Source organism: Pygocentrus nattereri, chromosome 22, assembly GCF_015220715.1.
Source record: "Pygocentrus nattereri isolate fPygNat1 chromosome 22, fPygNat1.pri, whole genome shotgun sequence".
In the NCBI taxonomy this organism is placed as follows: Eukaryota; Metazoa; Chordata; class Actinopteri; order Characiformes; family Serrasalmidae; genus Pygocentrus; species Pygocentrus nattereri.
In genome coordinates, this window is record NC_051232.1 from 12,987,285 (window position 1) to 13,014,880 (window position 27,596).

Here is a 27,596-nt window from a genome sequence, read left to right on the forward strand (position 1 = left end):
AATATAAAGCAATGAAATACATTTTAATTCACAACAGCAAATTGTCCTGTCAAATTTATTCAAACCCCCAATCCAGCAGGAAGAGAATTAACTAGCGCTTCTGGTCTTTCTGGTTTATCTGCTTCAGTGGGCTTTAAGGAGATTGAAGTCCAGTGTAGATATTTGACCCCATCTACCCCTGTCCATGTTTCTTTCCTGTGTGAGTAAGCTGGTGTTTTTGTACACTGTGATGCACAGTGAAAGACTTGCCACATTCAGAACAGTAATACGGTTTCACTCCTGTGTGAATGTGCTGGTGTACATGGAGCTGAGTCTGTGTAGTAAAGCATTTTTCACACTCTGAACACTGATACGGTTTCACACCTGTATGAATGCGCTGGTGTCTCTGTAGAGAACTTTTTTGAATAAAACTCATCCCACACTCAGAGCACTGATACGGCTTGTCCCCTGTGTGAATGCGCTGGTGTATCCGAAGGGTAGAACAAGCACCAAAGCTCATTCCACAGTCAGAACAGTGATATGGTTTCTCTCCCGTGTGAATGCGCTGATGTGATTTGAGATGACTTTTGTAGTTAAATCTCGTCCCACACTCAGAGCACTGATAAGGTTTGTCCCCTGTGTGAATGCGCTGGTGTATCTGAAGGCTTGAACGCACACTAAAACTCTTTCCACACTCAGAACAGTGATACGGTTTCTCTCCTGTGTGAATGCGCTGATGTGATTTGAGATGATTGTTGTAATTAAAACTCATCCCACATTCAGAGCACTGATACTGTTTCTCTCCTGTGTGAATACGCTGGTGTCTCTGAAGGCTTGAATGCACACTAAAGCTCTTTCCACAATCAGAGCACTGATAAGGTTTCTCTCCTGTGTGAATGCGCTGATGTGATTTGAGATTACTTTTTTGAGTAAAACTCATCCCACACTCAGAGCACTGGAATGGTTTCTCTCCTGTGTGAATGTGTTGATGTGACTGGAGATTACATTTTTGATTAAAACTCATCCCACACTCTGAGCACCGATATGGTTTCACTCCTGTATGGATGCTCTGGTGGTTCTGGAGAGAACTCTTTTGATTAAAACTCATCCCACACTCAGAGCAGTGGAATGGTTTCTCTCCTGTGTGAATGCGCTGATGTGATTTGAGATTACTTTTCTGATTAAAACTCATCCCACAGTCAGGGCACTGATACAGTTTCTCTCCTGTGTGAATGCGCTGGTGTGTCTGAAGGGAAGAATGTACACTAAAGCTCTTTCCACACTCAGAACAGTGATATGGTTTCTCTCCCGTGTGAATGCGTTGGTGTATGTGGAGCTGAGTCAGTGTAGTAAAGCTCTTTCCACACACTGAGCACTGATAAGGTTTCACACCTGTATGAATGTGCTGGTGTGTGTGTAGAGAACCCTTTTGATTAAAACTCATCCCACACTCAGAGCACTGGAATGGTTTCTCTCCTGTGTGAATGCGTTGGTGCACATGGAGCTGAGTCTGTGTAGCAAAGCATTTTTCACACTCTGAGCACTGATATGGTTTCAGTCCTGTATGAATGTGCTGGTGGGTCTGTAGAGAACTCTTTGTATTAAAACTCATCCCACACTCAGAGCACTGATACGGTTTCTCTCCTGTGTGAATGCGCTGATGTGATTTGAGATTACTTTTTTGAGAAAAACTCATCCCACACTCAGAGCACTGATACGGTTTGTCACCTGTGTGAATGCGTTGGTGTTTCTGAAGGGAAGAACGCACACTAAAGCTCTTTCCACACTCAGAGCAGTGGTGATTCCTCTCTTTGCTGGTATTTTTCTACATTTCTCTGTGAGGTGTGTTAGTCTGGAGAGTATCAGGTTATATTTGCTGGGTACCAGAGCTTCTTCTTGTTGCGTACTACGTCTCTCTGGATTTCAGAATTGTTCCTCTAGCAGGTCCATATGTGTTTGTGAAGGTTCACACTAGAAGCAGGAGATGACTTGAAAAAGGATGTTATTCTTCCTGTAGGAGAAAAAGAAAGTATACATATATTAAATTCAATTTCATCCATCCATCCATCCATCCATCCATCCATCCATCCATCCATCATCTTCTGCTTCTCCGGGGTTCGGGTCACGGGGGCAGCATCCTAAGCAATGAGGCTCAGACCTCCCTTTCCCCAGCCACTTCTACTAGGTCCCTGGGGGGGATTCCAAGGCGCTCCCAGGCCAGCTGGGTGATATAGTCACGCCAACGTGTCCTGGGTCTTCCCCGGGGTCTCCTCCCTGGTGGACTTGACTGTGACACCTCCCGAGGGAGGCGTCCAGGAGGCATCCTAACCAGATGCCCGAACCACCTCAGCTGGCTCCTCTCGATGTGTCCCTCCCGGATGACCAAACTTCTCACCCTATCTCTAAGGGAGAGTCCAGACACCCTGCGGAGGAAACTCATTTCGGCCACTTGTATTCGCGATCTCGTTCTTTCGGGCATTACCCAAAGCTCATGACCATAGGTGAGGGTGGGAACGTAGATCGACCGGTAAAACGAGAGCCTTGTCTTATGGCTCAGCTCTTTCTTTACCATAACAGACCGGTAAAGAGCCCGCATCACTGCTGACCCAGCACCAATCCATCTGTCAATCTCCCGCTCCCTTTTAACATCACTCGTGAACATGACCCCGAGATACTTAAACTCCTCCACTTGAGGCAAGAGCTTATCCCTGACCCAGAGAGGGCTCTCCACCCTTTTGCGCCTGAAAACCATGGCCTCGGATTTGGAGATACTGATTCTCATCCCGGCTGCTTCACACTCAGCTGCAAAGCGATACAGCGAAAGCTGAAGTTCACGGCCTGATGTCCCCAGTAGGAGCACATCATCTGCAAACAGCAGCGATGTGACCTTGAGGTCACCAATCAGGACACCCTCCATCCCCTGACTGCGCCTAGAAATTCTATCCATAAAAATTATGAATAGAATCAGTGACAAAGGGCAGCCCTGACTCTCACTGGGAACGAGTCTGACTTACTGCCGGCCATGCGAACCAAACTCCTGCTTTGTTTGTACAGGGCCTGAATGGCTCGTAGCAAAGAGCCATGTACCCTGTACTCCTGAAGCACCTCCCATAGAATACCCTGGGGAACACAGTTGAATGTCTTCTCCAAATCCACATGCACATGTGGACTGGTTGGGCAAACTCTCATGAACCCTCCAGAATCCAGCAGAGGGTGAAGAGTTGGTACAGTGATCCATGACCAGGGTGGAACCCGCACTGCTCCTCCTGAATCCGAGGTTCTCTCTTCTCCAGTACATAGACCTGCATAGACCTTACCAGGGAGGCTGAGGAGTGTGATTCCCCTGTAGTTGGAACACACCCTCCGGTCCCCCTTTTTTGGCACCACCACTCCAGTCTGCCAATCCAGTGGCACCGCCCCCGGTGTCCACGCAATGTTGAAAAGGCGTGTCGGCTCCACAACATCCAGAGCCTTGAGGAACTTGGGATGGATCTCATCCACCCCTGGAGCCTTGCCACCAAGGAGCTTTTTAACTACCTTAGCGACTTCGGCCTCAGAAATGGACAAGCCTATTCCTGTGTCCCCAGACTCTGCCTCCTCACTGGAGAACGTGTCGGTGGAATTGAGAAGGTCCTCAAAGTATTCCTTCCACCGCCCAATGACGTCTTCATTCGAAGTCAGCAGCACACCATCTCCACTATATACAGTGCTTGTGGCACACTGCTTTCCCCTTCTGACGGTTTGCCAGAATCTTTTCGGAGCTGACTTAAAGTCACTTTCCAAGGCCTCACCAAACTCCTCCCACACCATGGTTTTTGCCTTGGCGATGACTGAAGCTGCAGATCGCTTGGCCTGTCGATACCTGCCAGCTGCCTCTAGCGTCCCACAGGCCAACCATGCTCGGTAGGACTCCTTCTTCAGCTTGACAGCATCTCTCACCTGGGGTGTCCACCACCGGGTTTGAGGATTACCGCCCCGACAGGCACAGACTACCTTACGGCCACAGCTACAGTCAGCCGCTTCAACAATGGAGGAACAGAACATGGCCCATTCTGTTTCAATGTCCCTCACCTGCCCCGACGATATCTGGTCAAAGTTCTGACGGAGGTGTGAGTTGAAGATCAATCTGACAGGTTCTTCTGCTAGACGATCCCAGCAAACCCTCACTATACGTTTGGGTTTGCCTGGTCTGACTGGCATTTTCCCCCACCACCTGATCCAACTCACCACCAGGTGGTGATCAGTTGACAGCCAAGAACTCTAGGAAGGCTACTCTGAACTGCTGTTCGGTGCATAAGCACAGCATGGGCCTTGGCGTTCTGATCCTTGGTTTCTGAAACTGGAATTCAATTTCAAATACAAGACATTTTTTTGAGTGTAAAAATTTTAGATGTTAAAAGTTTTTTAGGTTTTAAATAAAATGTAAGAAATACACAGTTTAAAGTATTTGTCCTCATAAAGTATAAAAGTAAAGTCGAGTGGAAAAAGATTGTATCAGCTGCTGGGTTTACAAGGTAGTTTTACAGTTCAGCTCTAACCATAGGAAATGTGTCTTCATTAGCATTCAGTTAAATAGTTTAACCTAGATTCATAAATTACTACAGTAACTGTGTTTTGAAGATTAGTAAATTATTCCATAAATTTATCTTTTTAAAGAAATCCACCTTTGAAGTAATAAAGACATTCTAACGTCTCAGCAGACTGCATTTCTAAACTTGACAATAGTTTGTACTTGATATGGTCATTTTACATATATTAAGTAACTCAGAGCCAGTTGCGATGCCGAGTTCTGTAACAGTTCTTAGGGCAACAGAATAACCATTAAGACTTTAGTAGGCGGTAAAATTTCAGATATTCTTAGAGCCAGTGATTGCGTTTACATGCACACAATAATCCGATCTTATTCATATTACTACAGTTATCTGATTATTAAAATGGTCATGAAAAAAGCACACTGATTTCTTAGATCAGAGAAACATTTAGAAATACGATTAAGAAATCTGAGAAAGAGAGCTGGATGTTAGCTCAGTAATCAGATTTCTCAGTGCATGTGCAAAACAGATGGTGGTATCGGAAATAAGCAAGCAGTGTTGCCAAAACATGACAGTAAAACACTTCTGCTGCAATGTTGAAACCATCTACTTTTTTGACGAAATGAAAGATTTGAATATTCTTCATCATCTAGAAGATGCATGTTCATATTTTCAAGTAAAGTGCTTTTTTTTTTTTTAAGCTGTGGCATGAAGTTTAAGTTTTACATCACGTTTACCTCATGACGTCTTCTGTGAGTTTATTGCCTGGTTGCAAAGCGTAAATATGATTATTGCCTGACTCACCTAAACTCTGCATTTCCTAATATCTGATCAATTGCATGTAAAAACATTGATTGGATTACTGACAAAATTGGATTTTAAGCTGTTATCGTATTATTACATGCATGAAAACGTACTCAATGAATTTGATAAGTTTTGATAAGATCACAGCAGGTGATCATTGCGAGATCATAGTTCCTTTGCCTCAACAAACAATGGTAATTTTGTATTACTGGCATGACATTGACAATTAATTCCATGCCTATGGAAACATATACACACATGGGCAAAACTGTTGGTACCCTTCCATTAAAGAAAGAAAAACCCACAATGGAAATACTTTGAAACTGATAAAAGTAATAAGGAATAAAAATGACTGAAAAATCAACTGATGAACATCAGACATTACTTTTGTGGTTTAAAAGAATCATTTTAAAAGACAAACTAATGTAACTGGCCTGGACAATAATGATGGCACCCCTAAAAAAACTGAATATATTTTGACCATAGGGACATGTTAAACTAAGCTGTGTCCTGTAATCAGCATTTCAATCCCTCTGATCCAGGGGAGTCCTGTTGTCTGGACTAATGAAGTTTATTTGTTGAGTGCTCAGGTCAGACATACAGCTAACCCATTAGACATTGGGCTAACACAGTTATATAGCTGGACTGATGCCAAGAATAGGCACAGCTCAAACCTGACGACAAGTAACAGGTGTGAGAAACACGGCCATATAGGGGTAGCCACAAAAATAAGCAACCTAAAATACAACTTCAGCACATGCGCACAGATATAGAATGTACACAATTCACAACAATACATTCCTTCACTATTTAAAGGCTGAAAAGTAGTAACTGTGCTGTTTGGTGTCATGGTGTGTACCACACTGAACATGGACCACAGAAAGCTAAGTAGAGAGTCATCTCAGGAGATTAGAAAAAAATATAGACAAACATGTTAAAGGCAAAGGCCATCAGACCATCTCCAAGCAGCTTGATGTTCCTGTTATTACAGTTGCAAATATTATTCCAAAGTTTAAGGTCTATGGGACTGTAGCTAACCTCCCTGGATGTGACCGCAAGAGGAAAACTGTTGACAAATTGAAGAGACAGAAAATACAAATTGTAACCAAACAGCAGAAGAACTTCCAAAGAGATTAGAGGTGAACTCCAAGGTCAAGGTACATCAGTGTCATATCACACTATTGGTCACTGTTTTAGCCAAAGTGGAAGATGACAGAAAAGTGTAGAATTTCAAACCCTCTGATCCAGGGGACTCCTGTTGTCTGGACTAATGAAGTTTATTCGTTGAGTGCTCAGGTCACAGGCATATAGCTAGCCCATAAGACATTGAACTAACACAGTTATATGTCTGGACTGATGCCAAGAATAGACACAGCTCATATTGGACAAGTAACAGGTGTGACAAACATGACCATATTGGGGTAGCCACAAAAATAGGCAGCCTAAAATACAACTTCAGCACATGTGCACAGATATAGAATGTACACAATTCACAACAATACATTCCTTCAAGAGAAACCACAGTTGAAAGCAAAATCATAAAAAGCGATACTGGAATTTGCCAAAAACGCATATTGACAAGCCGAAAAGATTCTGGGAGAATGTCCTTTGGACATTAGAGACAAAACTGGAGCTTTTTGTCAAGTCAAATTAGCTCCATGTTCACAGACGCAAAAAAAGAACATCTATTATAGTTTGGGGTTGTATTGCAGCCAGTGGCACAAGAAACATTGCTCCTTTCTTCTGATTCACCACCAGGGATCTGAAGTAAGAGAAGGGCACACCCTCCATAGCCAAGAGAGCCCAGCAATGAATGATTGAGGAGACACTTAAATCTGCAGCAGAGCCTGTTGATCCAGATCTTCACAGCAATCATCGTATCCATCCTCACATCATCCATAACCATCTTGTTTAGTTACAAATATTCATATCAGTCTGTAATGTTCTGTATATAAAACGTTTTATAGTATGTATCAGATATTCACACTTCTCTTGAGCTCCTCCACTTTATCATTCATTATTCTGTTTATTATTGTATTGTTATATTAATCTTCCTTTAACTAAATATTTATTAACAGTCTGTATGCTTGTCTGGTCAATCACCCATCATATCTACCCCATCACAGTCTATTCACATGTTGTGAGATCAATGACTTCAGGACAGTTTCCACCACCAGGCATCAAACTCTTGAAAACCTTTTCTCAGCCTCTTGAAAGCCCTCAAATCACCCACCACAGACAATTACCGTCTTTCATAAGACACTTTATCTTTCTCTAAAACCAGCTCTGGTTTTTCCACATGCTGCACATTTTATATCCACTTTGGATTATATCTGTGTCTCTGTTCATACTCTGGCATTGTTTATAGCTGCACATAAAATATAGCTTGATATCTTTACACAGTGGTGTGTAAGATCTGTTTCACATGTACATAAATGAATGCAAGTCATTTTTCCTGCACTGTAACCTCCTCATTCTCACTAACACACAAAAGAACAGAAGAACCACACAGGATACACCTCTGTCTTTGGGAACAGCATTATTAATCTACATAAATAACATTACTGACCACTATTAATACAGTAATACATGTTTTCAGGATATATAGTGTGAATTTCAAATTAAGAATCAACAAAACCTTCAAACTCAACAAAAATATCAATTAACATCAAATCACAAGCACAAGAGCAAACAGCACCAGTTTGGACAAAAGCTCCTTCAGTGTTGAGGGATATTTTAAATCCCACTTTCAAAGAGTGAACATCTCTCCAAGAAGCTAAATTAAAAGCACAATGTAAACCATTTGAAACCTTTACCTTCAGTAGTGCAGCTTCTGTCTCTCTGCCCAACAACACTGGCCTGGACTGCTGATCAGAGGAGGTACAACAGCACCAGTGAGGGGCTTTACACTGGAACCACATGATCACAGCAGCTCTTGAGGGTGTTATGAATACCCCACCCACATTCTGAAAAACCCCACCTCCTGTGCTAGGACTGACTAATAGATGAAAAGTGGTTCATATCACTGTTGCAGGAACAGAATACATGAGAACATGTGACACAGGAAAACACCTCTATTTCACTATTTGACTGTATATGAAGTAACGTTGAGTCTCTAATAACAAAAACTAACCAGCTTCACATCCTAAGAATGTTTCTTATCAGCAGTTACATTCACACAGCAGGTAAAAGTGGCCCAAATCCCGTCTTTTTCCTCATATGTCACCCTGATGTGTCATCTGTTTGTCATAATTTCGTGCTAGTGAGACTCAAACTTTTAGGCTCTTTCTGTACCAAAAAAATTAGAAGAGACTTGCAGCCGCTCCGTGTTCAAAGAGATTATGAACAAAATGGTTGAGCAGAGCCGGAGGAGCGCAAAGCTGCAGCACCAGAGAACAGTTTAAAGAATCAGAGGACAAAAACCAAAAAAGTGGCCGAATAACACAACCATTTTGTGGAGAACTCAAGCACATTGTGGGTAATTAGCCCAGCTGTCATCCACTGGAACTTCATAATCACTGTGATACTGTGACGCTGTAATCCTGTGATGCTGGCAAAGATGAAACTGAAGCTCCAGGAGCAACAGGTATTCACTGGCCATCATGATTGTTTACCTCTGGACGTGGAAGCATTGTTCTTTTGCACATGCGGGTCAGTTTAGAAGCATCATCTGTTCAGACTGATGTCGCATTCAGGTCACATTTATAAGCTAATGTGAACAGCCAAACAAAAAAAATTTATTTTGATGAGAAAATCAGTTTCGGGCCACTTTTACTTGCTGTGTAAACGTAGCCTAAGTGCCCAGGTAATGACATGTTGGTTGTGCCACAAAAGAAGGGAATATTTTGGATCTTTATTACAGCACAATTGAAAATCATGAATGCAGTTGTCAGACATTCCAACTACAGTCTTGTTCATCTCATCTTGGCATACAGGCAGGACCACCAAACCAATAAGCCTGTTGTCACAACAGTGAAGAGCTGGACCAGTGGAGGCACTGAAAAGCTAAAGGACTGATTTAAAAGAATTTCTTTTTGAAGAAAAACAGACAGCCTAGATGAAAACCCAGATACTGTGACATCATACATCAGTTTCTGCGAGAAGAGCTGCATTTTATCTACAGCACGAGTCAAATATAGCAGTTCAGAGTACCCAGCCTTCTTAGAGTCCTTGGGAAGGGTGCTTGTAAGTGCTCCTTCTGGAGACTCTATTGTCTTACTGGGGGACTTCAACGCTCACATGGGTAATGACAGTGAGACCTGGAGGGGTGTGATTGGGAGGAATGGTCTCTCTGATCTGAACCCGAGTGGTGTTCAGTTTTTGGACTTCTGTGCAAACCACAGTTTGTCCATCATGAACACCATGTTCGAACACAAGGATGTCCATAAGTGCACAATGGCACCAGGACACTCTAGGACACAGTTCAATGATTGACTTTGTAGTCGTGTCATCGGACTTGCGGCCATGTGTTTTGGACACTGGGGTAAAGAGAGGAGCTGAGCTGACAACTGATCACCACCTGGTGATGGGGGAAAATGCCAGTCAGACCAGGCAAACCCAAATGTATAGTGAGGGTTTGCTGGGAACGTCTGGCAGAAGAACCTGTCAGATTGATCTTCAACTCACACCTCCGTCAGAACTTTGACCAGATATCGGGGTAGGTGAGGGACATTGACTCAGAATGGGCCATGTTCCGTTCCTCCATTGTTGAAGCGGCTGAATGTAGCTGTGGCTGCAAGGTAGTTGGTGCCTGTCGGGGCGGTAATCCTCGAACCCAGTGGTGGACACCCCAGGTGAGAGATGCCGTCAAGCTGAAGAAGGAGTCCTACCGGGCATGGTTGGCCTGTGGGACACCAGAGGCAGCTGGCAGGTATCGACAGGCCAAGTGATCTGCAGCTTCAGTCGTTGCCAAGGCACATGCCCGGTGTAATGATGTACGGCATCCCTACACATTACCATCTAAGTAACCTGGGTGTGCATACTTACCTGTTGTAATTGGGCACTGTTCATACTTACCTGTGGGGTTCTAAAAGAGTACCTATGGGTTAGCTCTGCTTATACTTACCTGGGTGAGTTCATCCTCTGTAGAAGGGGATGGGGCTGGCGGACCTACATGAACGGGGAAAATGTGCATTATTAATTGTGCTGGTGTTATAATGTACTGCTGAGGTTTTATTGGACATTGGGACTATGTTTGATTTTACCTTTGCCCATGTTTATTGTTTATTGTACTTTCTGTGTATATACTGGTCATGTAACTTACCTGTTATCAAACATGGTATGTTCAGGGGAGGTGCTTAGCATATAAATACCTACCTGATATGGAGGTGGGAGAGAGGTTGGATGGCTGACTCTGAGCTAGACTGTGGTAGACAGTCTATCCATTGTTTGTGACTTTCATGACTTTGTAGTCACTTAGTCTTAATCCTCTGATGAGAGGCTATTTGTTTTTTTGTTTGTTTATTATTTTTTTGTCTTGCGCGCTTGTAAATACTTGCACTGTTGTGGTGGGAATAAATTCACACCCTAAAGGATACTCTACTTTCCTGCATTTTTTACATTCTGCTCATCCCGTGCCCAAGGCTAATCGCCCAACACTACCCATAAAGTGTATTTTGTGGATACCGATCCGGTAGACATGACACGCACTTTATCACACCCGGGTGTGGGAGGAGTTTGGTGAGGCCTTGGAAAGTGACTTTAAGTTGGCTCTGAAAAGATTCTGGCAAACCGTCAGGCGACTCAGAAGAGGAAAGCTGTGTGCCACTAGCACTGTATATAGTGGAGATATTGTGCTGCTGACTTCAACTGAAGACATCATTGGACAGTGGAAGGAATACTTTGAGGACCTTCTCAATCCCACCGACACGTTCTCCAGTGAGGAGGCAGAGTCTGGGGACACAGGAATAGGCTTGTCCATTACTGAGGCCGAAGTCGCTAAGGTAGTTAAAAAGCTCCTTGGTGGCAAGGCTCCAGGGGTGGATGAGATCCGTCCTGAGTTCCTCAAGGCTCTGGATGTTGTGGGGCTGTCTTGGCCTTTTCAACATTGCGTGGACATCGGGGGCGGTGCCACTGGATTGGCAGACTGGGGTGGTGGTGCCTCTTTTTAAAAAGGGGGACCGGAGGGTGTGTTCCAACTACAGCCTCCCTGGTAAGGTCTATGCAGGGGTACTGGAGAAGAGAGTCCGGCTTATAGTCGAACCTCTGATTCAGGAGGAGCAGTGTGGGTTCCATCCTGGTCGTGGAACACTGGACCAACTCTTCACCCTCTCCAGGATTCTGGATGGTGCATGGGAGTTTGCCCAACCAGTCCACATGTGCTTTGTGGAAGGCATTCAACTGTGTTTCCCGGGGTATTCTGTGGGAGGTGCTTCAGGAGTTTGGTTCGCATGGCTGACAGTAAGTCAGACTCATTCCCAGTGAGAGTCAGGGCTGCCCTTTGTCACTGATTCTATTCATAATTTACGGGAGGTGTTACAAGCAAGTCCACCCGGGAGGAGACCCCAGGGAAGACCCAGGATACGCTGGCGTGGCTATATTGCCCAGCTGGCCTGGGAGCGCCTCGGAATCCCCCCCCCGGGAGCTAGTGGAAGTGGATGCTGCCCACGCAACCCGAACCCCGGAAAAGGGGAAGATGATGGATGGATGGATGGATGGATGGATAAATGAACCTATTCATGGATTTAAAACAAATACAAATCTGATCACTCAAATCAGTTCACCTCTGAGTGAATCTCCAGCAGTTTAAAGCAGTGAAAAAGCTGATTTACAGTTCCCTACACTTCGCCGTACCCCTTTATCTCAACAAAAACTGGGACACCCTAACCTCCTAGGTGTGAACGCACAAAACTGAGGTGCAAGGGGTGAAATAGGATTGAGTTTAGGAGTCACAAAGAGACAGGGATCTACAATGACTATCATTTTCTTTTCTTTTTTTGCATGATATTTCTTTCCATCTTAATTTAAACACTCCACTAATTAAATAATTCGTTTTAAACAGTACAGGGTACATTGTGACTCTGAGTATGGATAAAGTACAAAATTTCATTATGTATAGCTGCATAAACAAGAATGTTTGTGGATATTCTAGACTTTGAATAATGAATTTTTTTAATTATCTAAGCTGCATATCCTAATAATCACTCTCTAGAGTTTGGTTTGACAGCAAAAATACAATCCAAATGGACAAAAAGTATATTCCAAATGTATTGACCAAATATGATTTTGCAATGTAAAAGGATAAAATTTGTATAATATATGCATTTATTTGCATTTGTTATAATTATTTTTCAGTTGTATTTTTAATGAAAGTTATAGTAACTCATAAGTAACTAATCAGGAAATAAGCAGGAATGAATGAGTAGTTATGCATTAATCCTTGAGTAACTACACTGTAAAACATTACAGCGCTGTTTACAACTTATTGCTTCTCTTTGACTCCAAATGTCATGACAGGTTTTGGATATTGAACTGAACTTTGTAAGTTTTCCAAAAATTAAACTTAAGATAGTTCATTCGCTTAACTACTTGTGAGTTTTGTCTGTGTCGCAAATGTTCATTTAACTTAGAACTTATATATAACTATTATATATATATATATATATATATATACATATATATATATGTATATAAATATAATATATGTATATATATATATATATATATATATATATACTCCCGGAGGACCTCCCACAAGACATCCTCGAGATATCTTCCGAGAGGTCCTCCGGGAGTATGGGGTGCCGGGGTGAGAGTTGTGTCCGTATACTTGCCATTAAGTCAGACTCCTTCAGGGTTAGCGTTGGACTTCGCCAGGGTTGTGCTCTGTCTCCACTCTTGTTCGTGATATTCATGGACAGAGTGTCAGGGCGTAGCCGGGGTCAGGAGGGCATTATGTGTGGAGGCCGGAGGTTGGCGTCTCTGCTATTTGCAGATGATGTTGTTCTTTTGGCGGAATCACATGGATGCCTCCAACGCTCGCTGGAGCGGTTGGCAGCTGAGTGTGAAGCGGTTGGTATGCGGATCAGCACCTCCAAGTCTGAGTCCATGGTCTTGGCCCGGAAAAGGATGGCATGCCCACTCCAGGTAAGGGGAAAGGACCTGCCCCAGGTGGAGGAGTTTAAGTATCTTGGGGTCTTGTTCACGAGTGATGGGAAGAGGGATCGTGAGATCAGCCATAGGCTGGGACAGGCGGCAGCAGTAATGCGGTCACTGTACCGGACTGTAGTGGTGAAGAGGGAGTTGAGCCAAAAGACAAAGCTCTCTGTTTACCGGTCGATCTACATCCCAACCCTCACCTATGGTCATGAGCTGTGGGTAATGACCGAAAGAACGAGATACAATACGAATACAAGCGGCGGAAATGAGCTTTCTTCGTCGGGTGGCGGGCTACACGCTCTACGATAGAGTGAGGAGCTCGGTCATCCGGAAAGAGCTCAGAGTAGAGCCGCTACTCCTCCGCATTGAGAGGAGCCAGCTGAGGTGGTTCGGGCATCTGATCCGGATGCCCCCTGGACGCCTCCTGGTGGGGGTGTTCCAGGCACGGCCTACCGGGACAAGACCCCGGGGTCGCCCTAGGACCCGCTGGAGGGATTATGTCTCCAAGTTGGCCTGGGAGCGGCTTGGGGTCCCCGGGAATGAGCTGGATGAAGTTGCGGGGGACAGGGTCATCTGTGATTCTCTGCTCTCCCAACTGCTACCGCGACCCTGTTTGGACTAGCGGGCAATGACGATGATGATGATGATGATAATATATGTTGAAAAAAGAGAAAAGGGGAGGAGGAATGATACCCAGGAAGTACTGAGAACTACAGAGAAGTTGGCGCCATTTTTGAATTAGACATAACAGTTAGTATAAATTGGTGATACCATTGAACCATGGTGCTAATCAGGTTTCCACAGAGGACAAGCCTAAATATTCCACCTGAATATTGGCACTTTGTGTAAAACAATCCTGGACTACTTCCAGCGGCGAAAGGACACACCTGACTACTTCTTAGTGGGGCTGCAAGCAAGGATTAGCTTATTCTGAAGGTTATTTAATTATTTTATCAAAAGTCAGATAATAGCTACATTTTAATTGCCGTTTTGTAAAACCCAAATTGACACCCTCAATTTTCTTTTTTTCACCAAGATCCAAAAAAAAATCAGTTCACTGTTAGATTTAACAAAACAATGTAGTAAATTCTCTCAGTTTGTAAGATAAAACATAGGAATGTATTACACTTTTTCTTGGAAGTGAATTCATTATTAAGATTCAAATTTTCTGACTTACATGTTTTGTCCAGTATTTTTTCTGATCTAATTCCAGATTTTTCTTGTTTTTTTGTGTTGTGATTGGTTTTCATTGTTCTTTGTAGAGATGGTTAACAACTTAAATGCAGTTTTAGTGGAAAAACACTTAAAATATCTTTCACGCTCTCCCTCTCATTCTATATATAATAAGACTATATAATGCAGACTTCTTCTTCTTTCAGCTGCTCCCTTTGGGATCATCTGCCTCCATCTTGCCCTATCCATTGCCTCCTCTAATTTCACACCAACCATCTCCATGTCCACCTTCACTACATCCATAAACCTTCTCTGAGGTCTACCTCTTCTCCTTCTACCCAGCAGCTCCATCTCCAACATTCTTTGACCAATATATCCACTATTCCTCCTCAACACATGTCCAAACCATCTCAACCTGGCCTCTCTGGCTTTATCTCCAAACTGCTCCACCTTCACTGTCCCTCTGATTTGCTCATTTCTATTCTTGTCCATCCTTGTCACTCCCAACGAAAATCTCAGCATCTTCATCTCCGCCACCTCCAGCTCAGCCTCCTGTCTTTTAGACAGAGCCACAGTCTCCAGACCATACATCATAGCAGGACGCACTTCTGTCTTGTAAACCTTCCCTTTCACTCTTGCTGCTATACTTCTGTCACACATCAGCCCTGACACCCGTCTCCACCCACTCCATCCTGCCTGCACCCTCTTCTTCACCTCTTTTCTACACTGTCCATTGCTCTGGATGGTTGACCCAGGATATTTGAAGTCATCCACCTTTACGACCTCTACTCCTTGCATCTTCACCTTTCCACCTGCCTCCCTCTCATTCACACACATGTATTCCGTCTTGTCTCTACTGACCTTCATTCCTCCCCTCTCCAGTGCAAACCTCCACCTCTCCAGATTCTCTTCCACTTGCTCTCTCCTCTCACCACAGATTACAATGTCATCTGCAAACATCATGGTCCATGGAGCCTCCTGCCTGACCTCATCTGTCAACCTGTCCATCACCATTGCAAACAAGAAGGGGCTCAAAGCTGATTCCTGATGTAACCCACCTTCACCTTGAAACCAATTGTCACTCCAACTGCACACCTCACCACCGTCTCACTATCCTCATACATGTCCTGCACCACCCTAACATACTTTTCAGCTACACCTGACTTCCTCATACAGTACCACAGTTCCTCTCTTGGCACCCTATCATATGCCTTCTCTAGATCCACAAAGACACAATGTAGCTCCTTCTGACCTTCTCTGTACTTCTCTACCAACACTCTCAATGCAAAAATTGCATCTGTGGTATTCTTTCTGGGCATGAAACCAAACTGCTGCTCACTGATCTGAACCTCTCACCTTAGCCTTGCTTCAACAACTCTTTTATATACCTTCATGGTGTGACTCATCAACTTTATACCTCTGTAGTTACTGCAGCTCTGCACATCACCCTTGTTCTTAAAAATGGGGACCAATATACTGCTTCTCCACTCATCAGGCATCCTCTCACTCTCCAGGATTTTGTTAAACAACCTGGTTAAAAAGTCAACTGCCTTCTCTCCTAAACATCTCCATACCTCCACAGGTATGTCATCTGGAACAACTGCCTTTCCATTCTTCATCCTTTTTAAAGCTGCCTCATTTCCACCTTACTAATTCTCTGCACTTCCTGATCCACTATCTCTCCCCCCCGTTGTCCTCCTCTCTGTCTCGTTTTCCTCATTCATTAGTTCTTCAAAGTACTCCTTCCATCTACTCAACACTCTCTGTTCACTCACTAGTACATTTCCCTCTCTATCCTTTATCAGCCTAACCTGCTGTACATCCTTTCCAGCTCTATCTGTCTGTTTAGCCAAGTACAAGTCCTTTACTCCTTCTTTACTGTCCAGCCTCTCATACAGCTCATCATAGGCCTGAGCCTTTGCCTTTGCCACCATTCTTTTCGCTATGTGACTAGCCTCAAAGTACTCCTGCCTACTTCCTTCATCTCTCTGGTTATCCCACTTTTTCTTAGCTGCCTTCTTCTTCTGAATACTCTCCTGGACTTCCTCATTCCACCACCAACTTTCCTTGTCTTCTTTCCTCTGACCAGACGAAACACCCAACACATTCTTGCCAGTTTCTCTCACCACCTTAGCTGTATTTCCCCAGTCCTCAGGTAGCTCCTCACTGCCCCCAAGAGCCTGTTGCAATTTTTCCCTGAACTGCCTGCAACCATCCTCCTCCTTCATCTTCCACCATCTAATCTTTGGTTCTGTCTTCACTCTCTTCCTCTTCTTTGTTTCTAATCTCTTTCTACAGACAACCACCCTATGCTGCCTTGCTACACTTTCCCCTGGTACCACTTTACAATCTCCAATCTCCTTTAGGTGGCATCTCCTGCTAAGAATATAATCCACCTGTGTGCACCTCCCTCCACTCTTGTATGTCACCCTGTGCTCTTCCCTCTTCTGAAAATATATGTTCACCACAGGCATTTCCATTCTCTTTGCAAAATCTACAACTATTTGACCTTCCGCATTTCTGTCTTTCACACCGTACATACCCAGCACCTCTTCATCCCCTCTGTTTCCTTCACCAACATGTCCATTGAAGTCTGCACCAATCACCAATCTCTCCTCTCTAGGGACACCATCTACCACTTCATCCATCTTACTCCAAGATTCCGCTTTCTCCTCTAACTGACAACCAATCTGTGGTGCATATGAATTGACCACATTCAAAATCACACCATCAACCTCCAACTTCAGGCTCATGATCCTGTCTGACACTCTCTTTACATCCAGAACACTTTTCCCAAGCTGTTCCTTTAGGATTATCCCTACTCCATTTCTCTTCCTCTCTACACCATGATAGAACAGTTTGAATCCACCTCCAATGTTCCTGGCCTTGCTTGCTTTCCATCTGGTCTCCTGGACACACAGAATATCTACCTTCCTTCTCTCCATCATGTCTGCAAGCTCTCTGCCTTTACCAGTCATTGTCCCTATGTTCAGAGTCCCTACTCTAACCTCCATGCTCCTGCCTTTCCTTCTCTCTTGCTGCCTTCTAACCCGCCTTCCTCCTCTCCTCTTTGATGGTCTTCAACCTACAATAGTCCAATTTCAACCGGCACCCTGCTGGTCAACAGCACCGGAGGCAGTCGTTGTTAACCCGGGCCTCGACCGATCCAGTATGGCAATCATATTTGTGATCCGCATGATAGTTTTGGCACAAATTTTACGCCGGATGCCCTTCCTGATGCAACCCTCACCATTTATCCGGGCTTGGGACCGGCACCAGAAGTCTACAAAGTACACCCCTAATGGCTTGTTTAAGACTATATAATGCAGACATCTTTGAGAAAATTTGATTCTAAGAAATCTGATTTTCAGAACATGCAATTCATTTGATTTATTTTTCTTGACAGATTTCTTTGTCTTGGTGGGTACAGTGTTCTCCACGCAGAAGTTCACATAGTCCATTATGCAGTGTGTGAGGACCCTCTTCATGATCACACAGCACTTCCCACACTTGTGCTAAAACAATCCTTCTGAGCCTCTTCAGTTTCCTCAGACCATTTCTTTACTGTGCGGGTGACTGCTGGTTCCCTCTGTACAAGAGGTGTGTACACAGGCAGGAGATGTGTAAGGGGGAGCGAGGAGGTGGATGCACACACTGAGATAAGTGAGATTTATTATGGGCAAATCCAGGGTCATAGTCAAAGCAGTCCAAGGTCAAAGAGCCAACACGGATAGAATGAGGGTAAGACATGATAGACGGCAAACTACAACTGTAAACACAGACAAGCACATTCAACAGAGACCAGTACAATCATACAAAGACCAATATTAAGACCGGCAAACACAGGGCTTAAATACACGGAACAATGAGGGACAGGTGAACACAATCAGGGGCAGAGTAACCAAACAGGGGGCAGGACTTAAATCAAAACAAACAAGCACATGGACAGGACTGGGTGGGGCCAATCATGACACAAAGGCACGCACACCGAGGCGTGCCACACAGAACAAAAAAATGAACAACAACGAACGACAGACCACGCAAAAGACAGGGGAACAGGCACCAAGACAGACACAGGAACAGAAACGGGTACAGAAACAGAAAGAGGAACAGAAACAAAAGGAGACACAGGAACGGGAACCACAACGGGAACGGGAACTGACACAGACACAACCGCAGGGAACAGGACAAAACCAGGAACCGGACAGGGCAGAAACGAAGGAACAGAAACAGACACAGGAGGCACAGAAGGACCACGGGGAACAGAGACAGGAGAAACGGAAGGCCCAGGGGGAACAGACACAGGCGAGGGTGGGATGGGCGGGAACAAAGGGGATGTAATGTCCACGGGGGCAGGCGGGCCTGCTACGACGTCCACGGGTGCAGGCGGGCCTGCTACGACGTCCACGGGGGCAGGCGGGCCTGCTACGACATCCACGGGGGCAGGCAGAGTAGAGAGAGATGAAGATTTTGTCTCCTTTACAGGAAACAGCTGAAGCCTATGCATCATATGGCAAGTCTCTTGTATTCTGAGACTGCTCTGATACATGAAAGGCGGGTCCGGAGGCGCCGCGACTAGCGGCAGGGTGCGGCCACAGAATCAGGCTTGCCGCGGGGTGCGGCCACGGAAACAGGAGCTCCGGCTGGGGACAGCGGCTCCAACCTGGAGGAACACACAGACACAGGACCCACTTGGCTGCTCCCAAGGCTCACTCGTGCAATTGGCAGCTCGCAGTGGCGCTTGAAAGCGAGCCAAAAACCATAGCACAGGCCATCTGAATGCTCCCTCCGTCTGACCCCTTCTTGAATGCAGGTCGCTCCTCCCTGCAGTGGCGCTCAAGACGGGCAGACCCAAGGCGCTTACCTGCGCTCTCGTCGCCCAGACACAAGGCGGCAAGGTCCTTCGCTTTCTTGCGGGACTGATGAGACGCTCGTGTTCCCTCAGCGCCAAGGGATTTTGCTGTCTCCGGCTTGGTGGCGTTGGGACACGTCGAACTCGGGCTGCTTAGAAACAGCCGGAGTTTTGTCCCAACGGAACAACCACATGCCGGAGTCTCGCTTACCTGCTGCGTCCTGTGGTGGCCGGTCTTTCTGTAAGGGGGAGCAAGGAGGCGGACACACACGCTGAGATAAGCGAGATTTATTATGGGCAAATCCAGGGTCATAGTCAAAGCGGTCCAAGGTCAAAGAGCCAACACGGATAGAACGAGGGTAAGACATGACAGACCACAAACTACAACTGTAAACACAGAGAAGCACATTCAACAGAGACTAGTACAGTCATACAAAGACCAATACAAAGACCGGCAAAAACAAGGGACAAACACAGGGCTTAAATACACGGAACAATGAGGGACAGGAGTAACCAAACAGGGGGCAGGACTTAAAACAAAGGAGCACATGGACAGGACTGGGAGGGGCCAATCGTGAGAAAATGAACCAGGTTGTGATCAGATCTTCCCAGGGGAGGGAGGGGTGAAGACTTATATGTCTTTGTGTTGGCATAAAACAGGTCCAGTATTTTATTGTCTCTGGTGTGGCAGGTTACATACTGGGTGAAGGTGTGCAGAGTGGAGGACGGAGAAGTGTGGTTGAAGTCCCCAGAGATGAGGAGGAGGGCTTGTGGGTGCTGTGTCTGCAGTCTGCTCACAGATGAGTGCTGGATCTCACAGGCAGTCTCAGCGTTGGCAGAGAAGGGGACATACGTAGTTACCGCGATTATATGAGAATATTCCCTGGGCAAGTACAGGGGTCTCATGCTCACGGCTAACAGCTCAATGTCCTTACAGCAGATTTGCTCTTTAATAGTGATGTGCACCATCTATTATTCACAAATACTGCCAGCCCACCTCCTTTCCTCTTTCCGCTCTCTGTTGTCCTGTCCGTGCGCATGAGTTGGAATCTGTCCAATGAGACGACCGTGTCCGGGGTTAGCACCGTTAGCCACGACTCCGAGAACAGCATAACGGCATAACGCTGCATTCGTGATAATTGCCAGCTACCTAACGCTCGAGTGAGCCTTGGGAATGGCCGAGTGGGTTCTGTTTCTGTTTGTTCCTTCAGGTTGGAGCAGCAGCCCCCAGCCTGAGTTCCTGATCCCGTGGCTGCACCCAGCGGCAAGCCTGATACCATGGCTGCACCCAGCAGCACTCCCGATCCCTGACCCGCCTCCAGTCCGCATGGACGTCACTGAAGGTTCGCCTGCCCCCGTGGACATCGCTGCAGGCTCGCCTGCCCCCATGGACATTGCAGCCCCTTGTTCCCGCCCTTCCTGCCCTCGCCTGTGTCTGCTTCTGTGTCTCCTGTTTCTGTTCCTTCGTTTTTACCCTGCTCTGTTCCTGGTTTTGTCTTGTTACCGTCTGTTGTGTCTGTGCCCGTTCCTGTTGTGGTTCCCGTTCCCGTGTCTCCTTTCGTTTATGTCCCGATTTCTGTCTGTGTTTTGTTTCCTGTTCCCCTGTCTTTTGCATGGTCTGTGGTCCGTTCTTGTTTTCCTCGTCCTGTTGTTTCTCCGGTCGTCTCTCGTTCTGCATCATTTTGTTATGTGCCTCCTCATCCTCCCTCCATGTTTCGTCTTCGTTCTGTTCCTGAGCTTGAGCTCCTCGCATGAGAGGGTGTGTTTGTTCAGAGTATTGGCTCTAATGGCAAAGGTTCATTTTTGTATGTATTTGTAGAAAATTTGGGTTTGGATTTCAAGAGTCTTTCAATGTGGAGAAGTTTTGCAGATTTTGTCAGAAGTGGGGTTTTTACTTTGAGAACACCAGAATTGTTTGATGAAGCTGTTAATGCGCTTAAGCAAAGTGGTGTGATTATCTACATGATATATTAGAAGGAATTGTACCTGTGGAACTCTGCATATCAGATCTCATTGCTAAGAAGTATTTTACATTGAATGACCTTAATGGTGGAATAACAGCTTTCCCCTTTCAATTCTGTGACAATATTAAGACCTCAGATAATACAAACACACTTTCAAAAAAATGGAACTGTAGGTGGCAATGGACATGAGAGCTGGGTGCTTCTGAGATTTCTTCCGCTGTTGGTTGGCCACCTCAGTCCAGAGGGTCAAAAGACAGCATATAATTCTTAAATTAAAAGACATTGTTGATTATCCAGCCCGTCATTCACAACATAAACCCTGTGCTACCTACAAGCCAAAATCTCTGACCAGAGACAGTTGCTTTTAGAAGTTTTTCCTTGTATTAAATTGCGACCTAAACATCATTATCTGGAACATTACCCTATGATAATTGAGAAATTTCCTATAATTGAATTTTAGACAATAAGATTTGAAGGTAAACATTCTTTCTTTAAAAAGTGCTTCATGATGCTGGTAACTTTAAAAATATTCTGCACACTTTGGCCACAAGACATCAACTAATGTTGGCATACTACTTGGAGATGCCAAGTGTTGTCAAATCAAGCATCACAACTGGGCTTGTATCTGTTGTATCTGTGGACATCTTGGATGCTGATTTCAATGTGGCTATATTGAACAAGTTTAAACCTCTAGACTCTGTTTCATTCACCTCCACTGTTTACTTAAATGGGACAAAATATTTCAAAGGAATGGTGCTCTCTGTTGGGCACACAAGTGGACTACCAGATTTTGGAAGAGTGCTTGAGATCTGTTTTGTGGATGGCAGCATATTTTTAATTATTGAAATGTTCACAGCTGGCTTCATGGAACATCTTAAGTGTTACCAGCTCACCAAAAAATACCCTGCAATAACTGTGGTTGTTGATCCTGACCAGCTGAATGACTACATCCCTCTGTCTGCATACCATGTTGACGGAAGGCTGTTCATTACTCCGAGGACTTTCATGATAAAGTAAGGTACAGAAAATCACTACTGCCCTAATACAGTCACACAACACATTACCACAGACCATGCACTGCACTCATAGTACATTTCATTTTATGCTGCTTCTACAGCTGCTTTTGGCCTTTTTGTGTGTCACCCAGTTACAGCTGTTGGTGTGTCAAAGATGCTCCTCAGAGTTATTGTGTCACCTCAAGAGATAAGGCATGTCACCCTGGACTGTTTTCCTAAGTCAGTCAAGGAGCTATGTGAAGCACTGCGCACCAGTCTAGGCTTGCAAGGAAACTTCATTCTACAGTTTTAAGATCCAGACTTTGGAAACAAGCAATTTGAAGATCTACCAACTGATCGAGTGACGCTTTCTGTGACATTTTCTGATTCAGATTCTGACTCAACATCAGAAACTGCAAGCTTCAGTTCCCCAAGTAGTTCTTCCTCAGTTGAATGGCCTAAATCTTTTGTTATTCCTGATTTCTCCCATGATGTTGAACTTCAGCTGAGTGCAGCAAATGATGCCTGAGTGATGTTCATCTCCAAGGGCGTTAAGAGTGAAATACTGGACAAACTACTGATGATATATCCAAAATCACTCCCTATTCAAGTAAAGCCCATTATGAAAGTGTAGCCACAGCTCTTGTAGAAAAGCACCCTTGTCTCAGAGAGCCGGGTTCCGCCAAAGGATGATATTGCTGGGTATTCAGCTTGAAATTCAAGATGGGCAATTACCGTCAGAGACTAATGGCAGCTGGATGCCCTGAGGTTCTTGTAAATAAGAAAAAAAAGAGACAGGCAAACAGCAAAGCAATCAAAAAGTCAAAGAAGGGAGAGATCCACTTCCTGACAGATCCACCCAATGGTCAAAGTGCAGTTACTTCAGAGGAGAAACGTAAGATCATGATTCTGGTGGTGCAGAAGCGTTATCCAGACATGCACCTCCTGGATGAACTGATGACTGCAACATTCTCTCAGCACAGAAAGGAAATTAATGGTGATGAGCCACTCATCTCTGTAGTCATGGAAAGATGGCCTGCATTGTTTAAGAGAGACAGGTAACCATTGCCAACTGACGACCACAGGATGAAGGAGAACAAGGAAATTTTGTGTATAATAATGTTATTAGATAGCATGTAGTCTACATATGTCAATTTTGTTTTCATCTGTGCTTTCTACCTCTCTTTTTATCTCCTTTCTCATTACCCTTTGTCTCTGCTGTCTTATGTCTGTTTCAGTTAAATGCAGAGTTCAGTAGAATAGTCACTAAGGATCTGATGCAGTCATTCCTGGATGGAATAGATGACTTGGTGCCAAGTCTCTTAGAGCCGTACAAAGTATCAAGCAAGAGGTTGATGCTTAGCAGTGTTATACAGTGCCTTCATAAGGAGGTATGTATAAAATGAATTTGTCAATGTATGCTTAAAGTAAGGAATCTAGTTTAAGTATTGCATTCACTCATTCTTGTCTGTAATGTATGTAGGAATCAGAACAGAAGAACATCTCTTCTGCACTACTTTTCAGAGGATGCTTCTGAGATAATCAGGATGTGTGATGTAAGAAAATATATTTCCAAATTAAGATAATTATACTGCATTTACTGAATTTTGCACGTTTTTGTACATTTTTGTTTGTCAGTATTACAGACCCTCTTTCATTAAAAGCTTAATGCACCATTCAAACTGTACACTTTTAAAGATGTATTTTTTCTGGGCTTCTTTAGTAAAGACAATGGTTCTATGGAACCATGAACGCTCATATAAGTTGGCATGCTTAAACAATTATTTACATGGTAAAACAACTTCAGATTGATGGAGAATGTACTTCTCTATTTGGTTCTGTATAGAATGCTTTTGAAAATGGTTCTGTGTGGCACCAAAAAGGGTTCTATCATTACAGGCTTCACATTGTAACAGTAGCAGAACCCTGCTCAGCACAATATAGAATCCTTTTCAAAAGGGTTATTTACAGAACCATATACAACACATTCTTTGTGAATCTGAAGGATGATTTTATGATTTAAAGTGCCCTTTAAGCATACAAATGGTTCTTTGAATGTTTATAGTTCTATATAGAACATTCTTTACTAAAGAATGTTTAAGGATTATCTTTTAAGAAGCATCATCAGTTCAAACACCTTATAGTAGCAGTTAATTAGTATTCTAAAGAGAATTCATGATACAGATTGGACCTGTATGTCAACAGTAACAAAATTATTTCACAACAAAAACATGACTGAGTATCTGGTGTAATTGGTTATGCCACCACAAATGTCAGTCCCTTTCAGTCACTTCATTTATTTGATTTTTTTTATCCTTTGCTCTTTGCTCTTTTAACAGCAGTAATGTTCAAATGGATAAACTTTATTGTTTTTTCTTACAACAAGGCCTTTGTGTTTACATGAAGGAAAACTGTTGGCTTGCACTGTTGAACACTGAATAGAAACAAAGCATCACGCATGCTTGTTTTGTTGCTTGTAGAAAGTGTTTATTACATGGGTTATGCTCATATTCATAACATCAATCAGTGACCAAGTTCAAACCATTGAGGAGACAAAATGTTATGTTAGCTTGTTCATGTAGAGTATACATTAAGCTTAAAGTAATTGATAAGTAGTTATGTTTTGCCATTGTACATGCCCTATTCCTCCTTATCCCTCTCTGTTTGTCCCCTCTGTCCATTATTCTTTCCATACCACCCACATCTGCCTCTTTCTCATCCCATTTGTTACTTTTTCCATGCCTTTGTCACTCTTATCTCCCTTTCTCCCAGTTCAGTAAACCGGATATTATTTTAATAAAATAGATGTTTAGGCAGTGGTATTTTTAAAGCTTTTTAGAACCTGTTTTACTACCAGGAATGTATTCCCAAGTGGCAATGAGCTTTGTTAATGTTTTGGTGCATTTTCTAAATTTTAACTGGAGACCAAGCTGGCAGAGAAGCAGTGATCCGAGGGAGAGGGACTGGCTTGTCACCTGCCCAACTCAGCCTCCTTAACTCAAGGTCCCTCTCGGCACTAACTTGTACCGTTTTCAGGCGGAGACCCTCTGCTTCACGCTCCTGAATTTTAATCTCCAGTTCCAGCTCCCTCAGCCGAACAGCCAGGAGAGGATCAAGCCCAGGAGAAAGGGCACCACTGGGATCCATGCATGGCCGGCACTCCAAGCCATCTGCAACCTCCGCCGATTCTGCACCAGGAGTATGGCCTAAAGAAACACCCAGGGACCTTTCCCTCTCCGGTAGAATGCCCAACCTCACAAGGTGTGTCTCTAACACCGTCTTAATCTCTCGTTTAAGAGCGGAACAATAGCAGAAAAAAAATCAGCCACCAAGAGCAATTCAGTCTTACAGCATGCATCAAATTGTTCCCAAGTAGGGTTAACAACAAACTCTGAAAGTTAGCCATCACAGGTTACATGGGTCACGCCAAATTGTAGTCAAGTCGAAATAAGCAAGGTCGGTAACAAGTAAGACAGGCAATGAAAGCGAAATATACACAAAAGCAAAGTGAAACGATGAGGAAGTCTCCTGGCATCTCAGCCATCTTGGGCTTCTTTAAGCAGGTGGGGAGAGATGAAACCACGGGATGGAACAGGAGCTGGGTCCAGTAGCGGCAAGGGTGAAGTCATGGGATGGATTATGGAATGAATGCACAAAAAATACAAACCACGCAAAACACAAGGCATAACAATATAGAAAATAAAGAATAACCATCAAGGCTTTAGTAGACATGCACGCAATAATTCTATCATAATCATATTTCTGCAGTTGTCTGATTATTAAAATGGTCCTGTCAGATAAATGTGTGAATGTGCTGGTGTATTTGGAGATTACTCTGATGTGTGAAAATCTTCCCACACTCTGAGCACTTAAAAGGTTTCTCTCCTGTGTGAATGCGTTGGTGCACATGGAGCTGAGTCTGTGTAGTAAAGCATTTTTCACACTCTGAGCACTGATATGGTTTCACTCCTGTGTGAATGCGTTGGTGCACATGGAGCTGCGGCTCTGAATTATTTTTCACACTTTAAACATTGATACAGTTTCACTCCTGTTCCCTGTGTGAATGTGCTGGTGTGTCTGAAAGGAAGAACGCACACTAAAACTCTTTCCACACTCAGAACAGTGATACCATTTGTCTCCTGTCTGAATGCGTTGGTGGTTCAGAACAGTGATACGGTTTGTCTCCTGTGTGAATGCACTGATGTGATTTGAGATGACTTTTGTGATTAAAACTCATCCCACACTCTGAGCACTGAAAAGGTTTCTCTGATGTGTGAATGCGTTGGTGCACATGGAGATGATGCTGTGTAGTAAAGCATTTTTCACACTCTGAGCACTGATACGGTTTCTCTCCTGTGTGAATGCGCTGGTGTGTCTGTAGAGAACTCTTTCGATTAAAACACTTCCCACACTCACAGCACTGGAATGGTTTCTCTTCTGTGTGAATGCGTTGATGTGACTGGAGATGAATATTTTGAGTAAAACTCTTCCCACATTCAGAGCACTGATATGGTTTGTCCCCTATGTGAATGCGCTGGTGTGTCTGAAGGGAAGAACGCAGACTAAAGCTCATTCCACACTCAGAACAGTGATACAGTTTCTCTCCTGTGTGAATGCGCTGATGTGATTTAAGATTACTTTTGTGATTAAAACTCTTCCCACATTCAGAGCACGGATATGGTTTCTCTGATGTGTGAATGCGTTGGTGCACATGGAGCTGAGTCTGTGTAGTAAAGCATTTTTCACACTCTGAGCACTGATACGGTTTCTCTCCTGTGTGAATGCGCTGGTGTGTCTGTAGAGAACTCTTTCGATTAAAACTCATCCCACACTCTGAGCACTGGAATGGTTTCTCTTCTGTGTGAATGCGTTGATGTGACTGGAGATGAATATTTTGATTAAAACTCATCCCACACTCAGAGCACTGATAAGGTTTGTCCCCTGTGTGAATGCGCTGGTGTTTCTGAAGAGTAGAACGAACACTAAAGCTCTTTCCACACTCAGAACAGTGATACGGTTTCTCTCCTGTGTGAATGTGCTGGTGTGACTGGAGAATACTTTTTTTTATTAAAACTCCTCCCACACTCAGAACAGTGATATGGTTTCTTTCTTTTGTGAATGCGTTGGTGTGATTTGAGATTACTTTTCTGATTAAAACTCATCCCACATTCAGAGCACTGATACGGTTTTTCACCTGTGT

The 27,596-nt window shown here is 44.1% G+C and overlaps 1 pseudogene; it reads right to left on the minus strand.

Annotated features, from left to right (window-relative positions):
• Nucleotides 1–172: 172 nt before the first annotated feature.
• Nucleotides 173–27,452, minus strand: LOC108414318 (annotated as a pseudogene).
• Between the last annotated feature and the right edge of the window lie 144 nt (nt 27,453–27,596).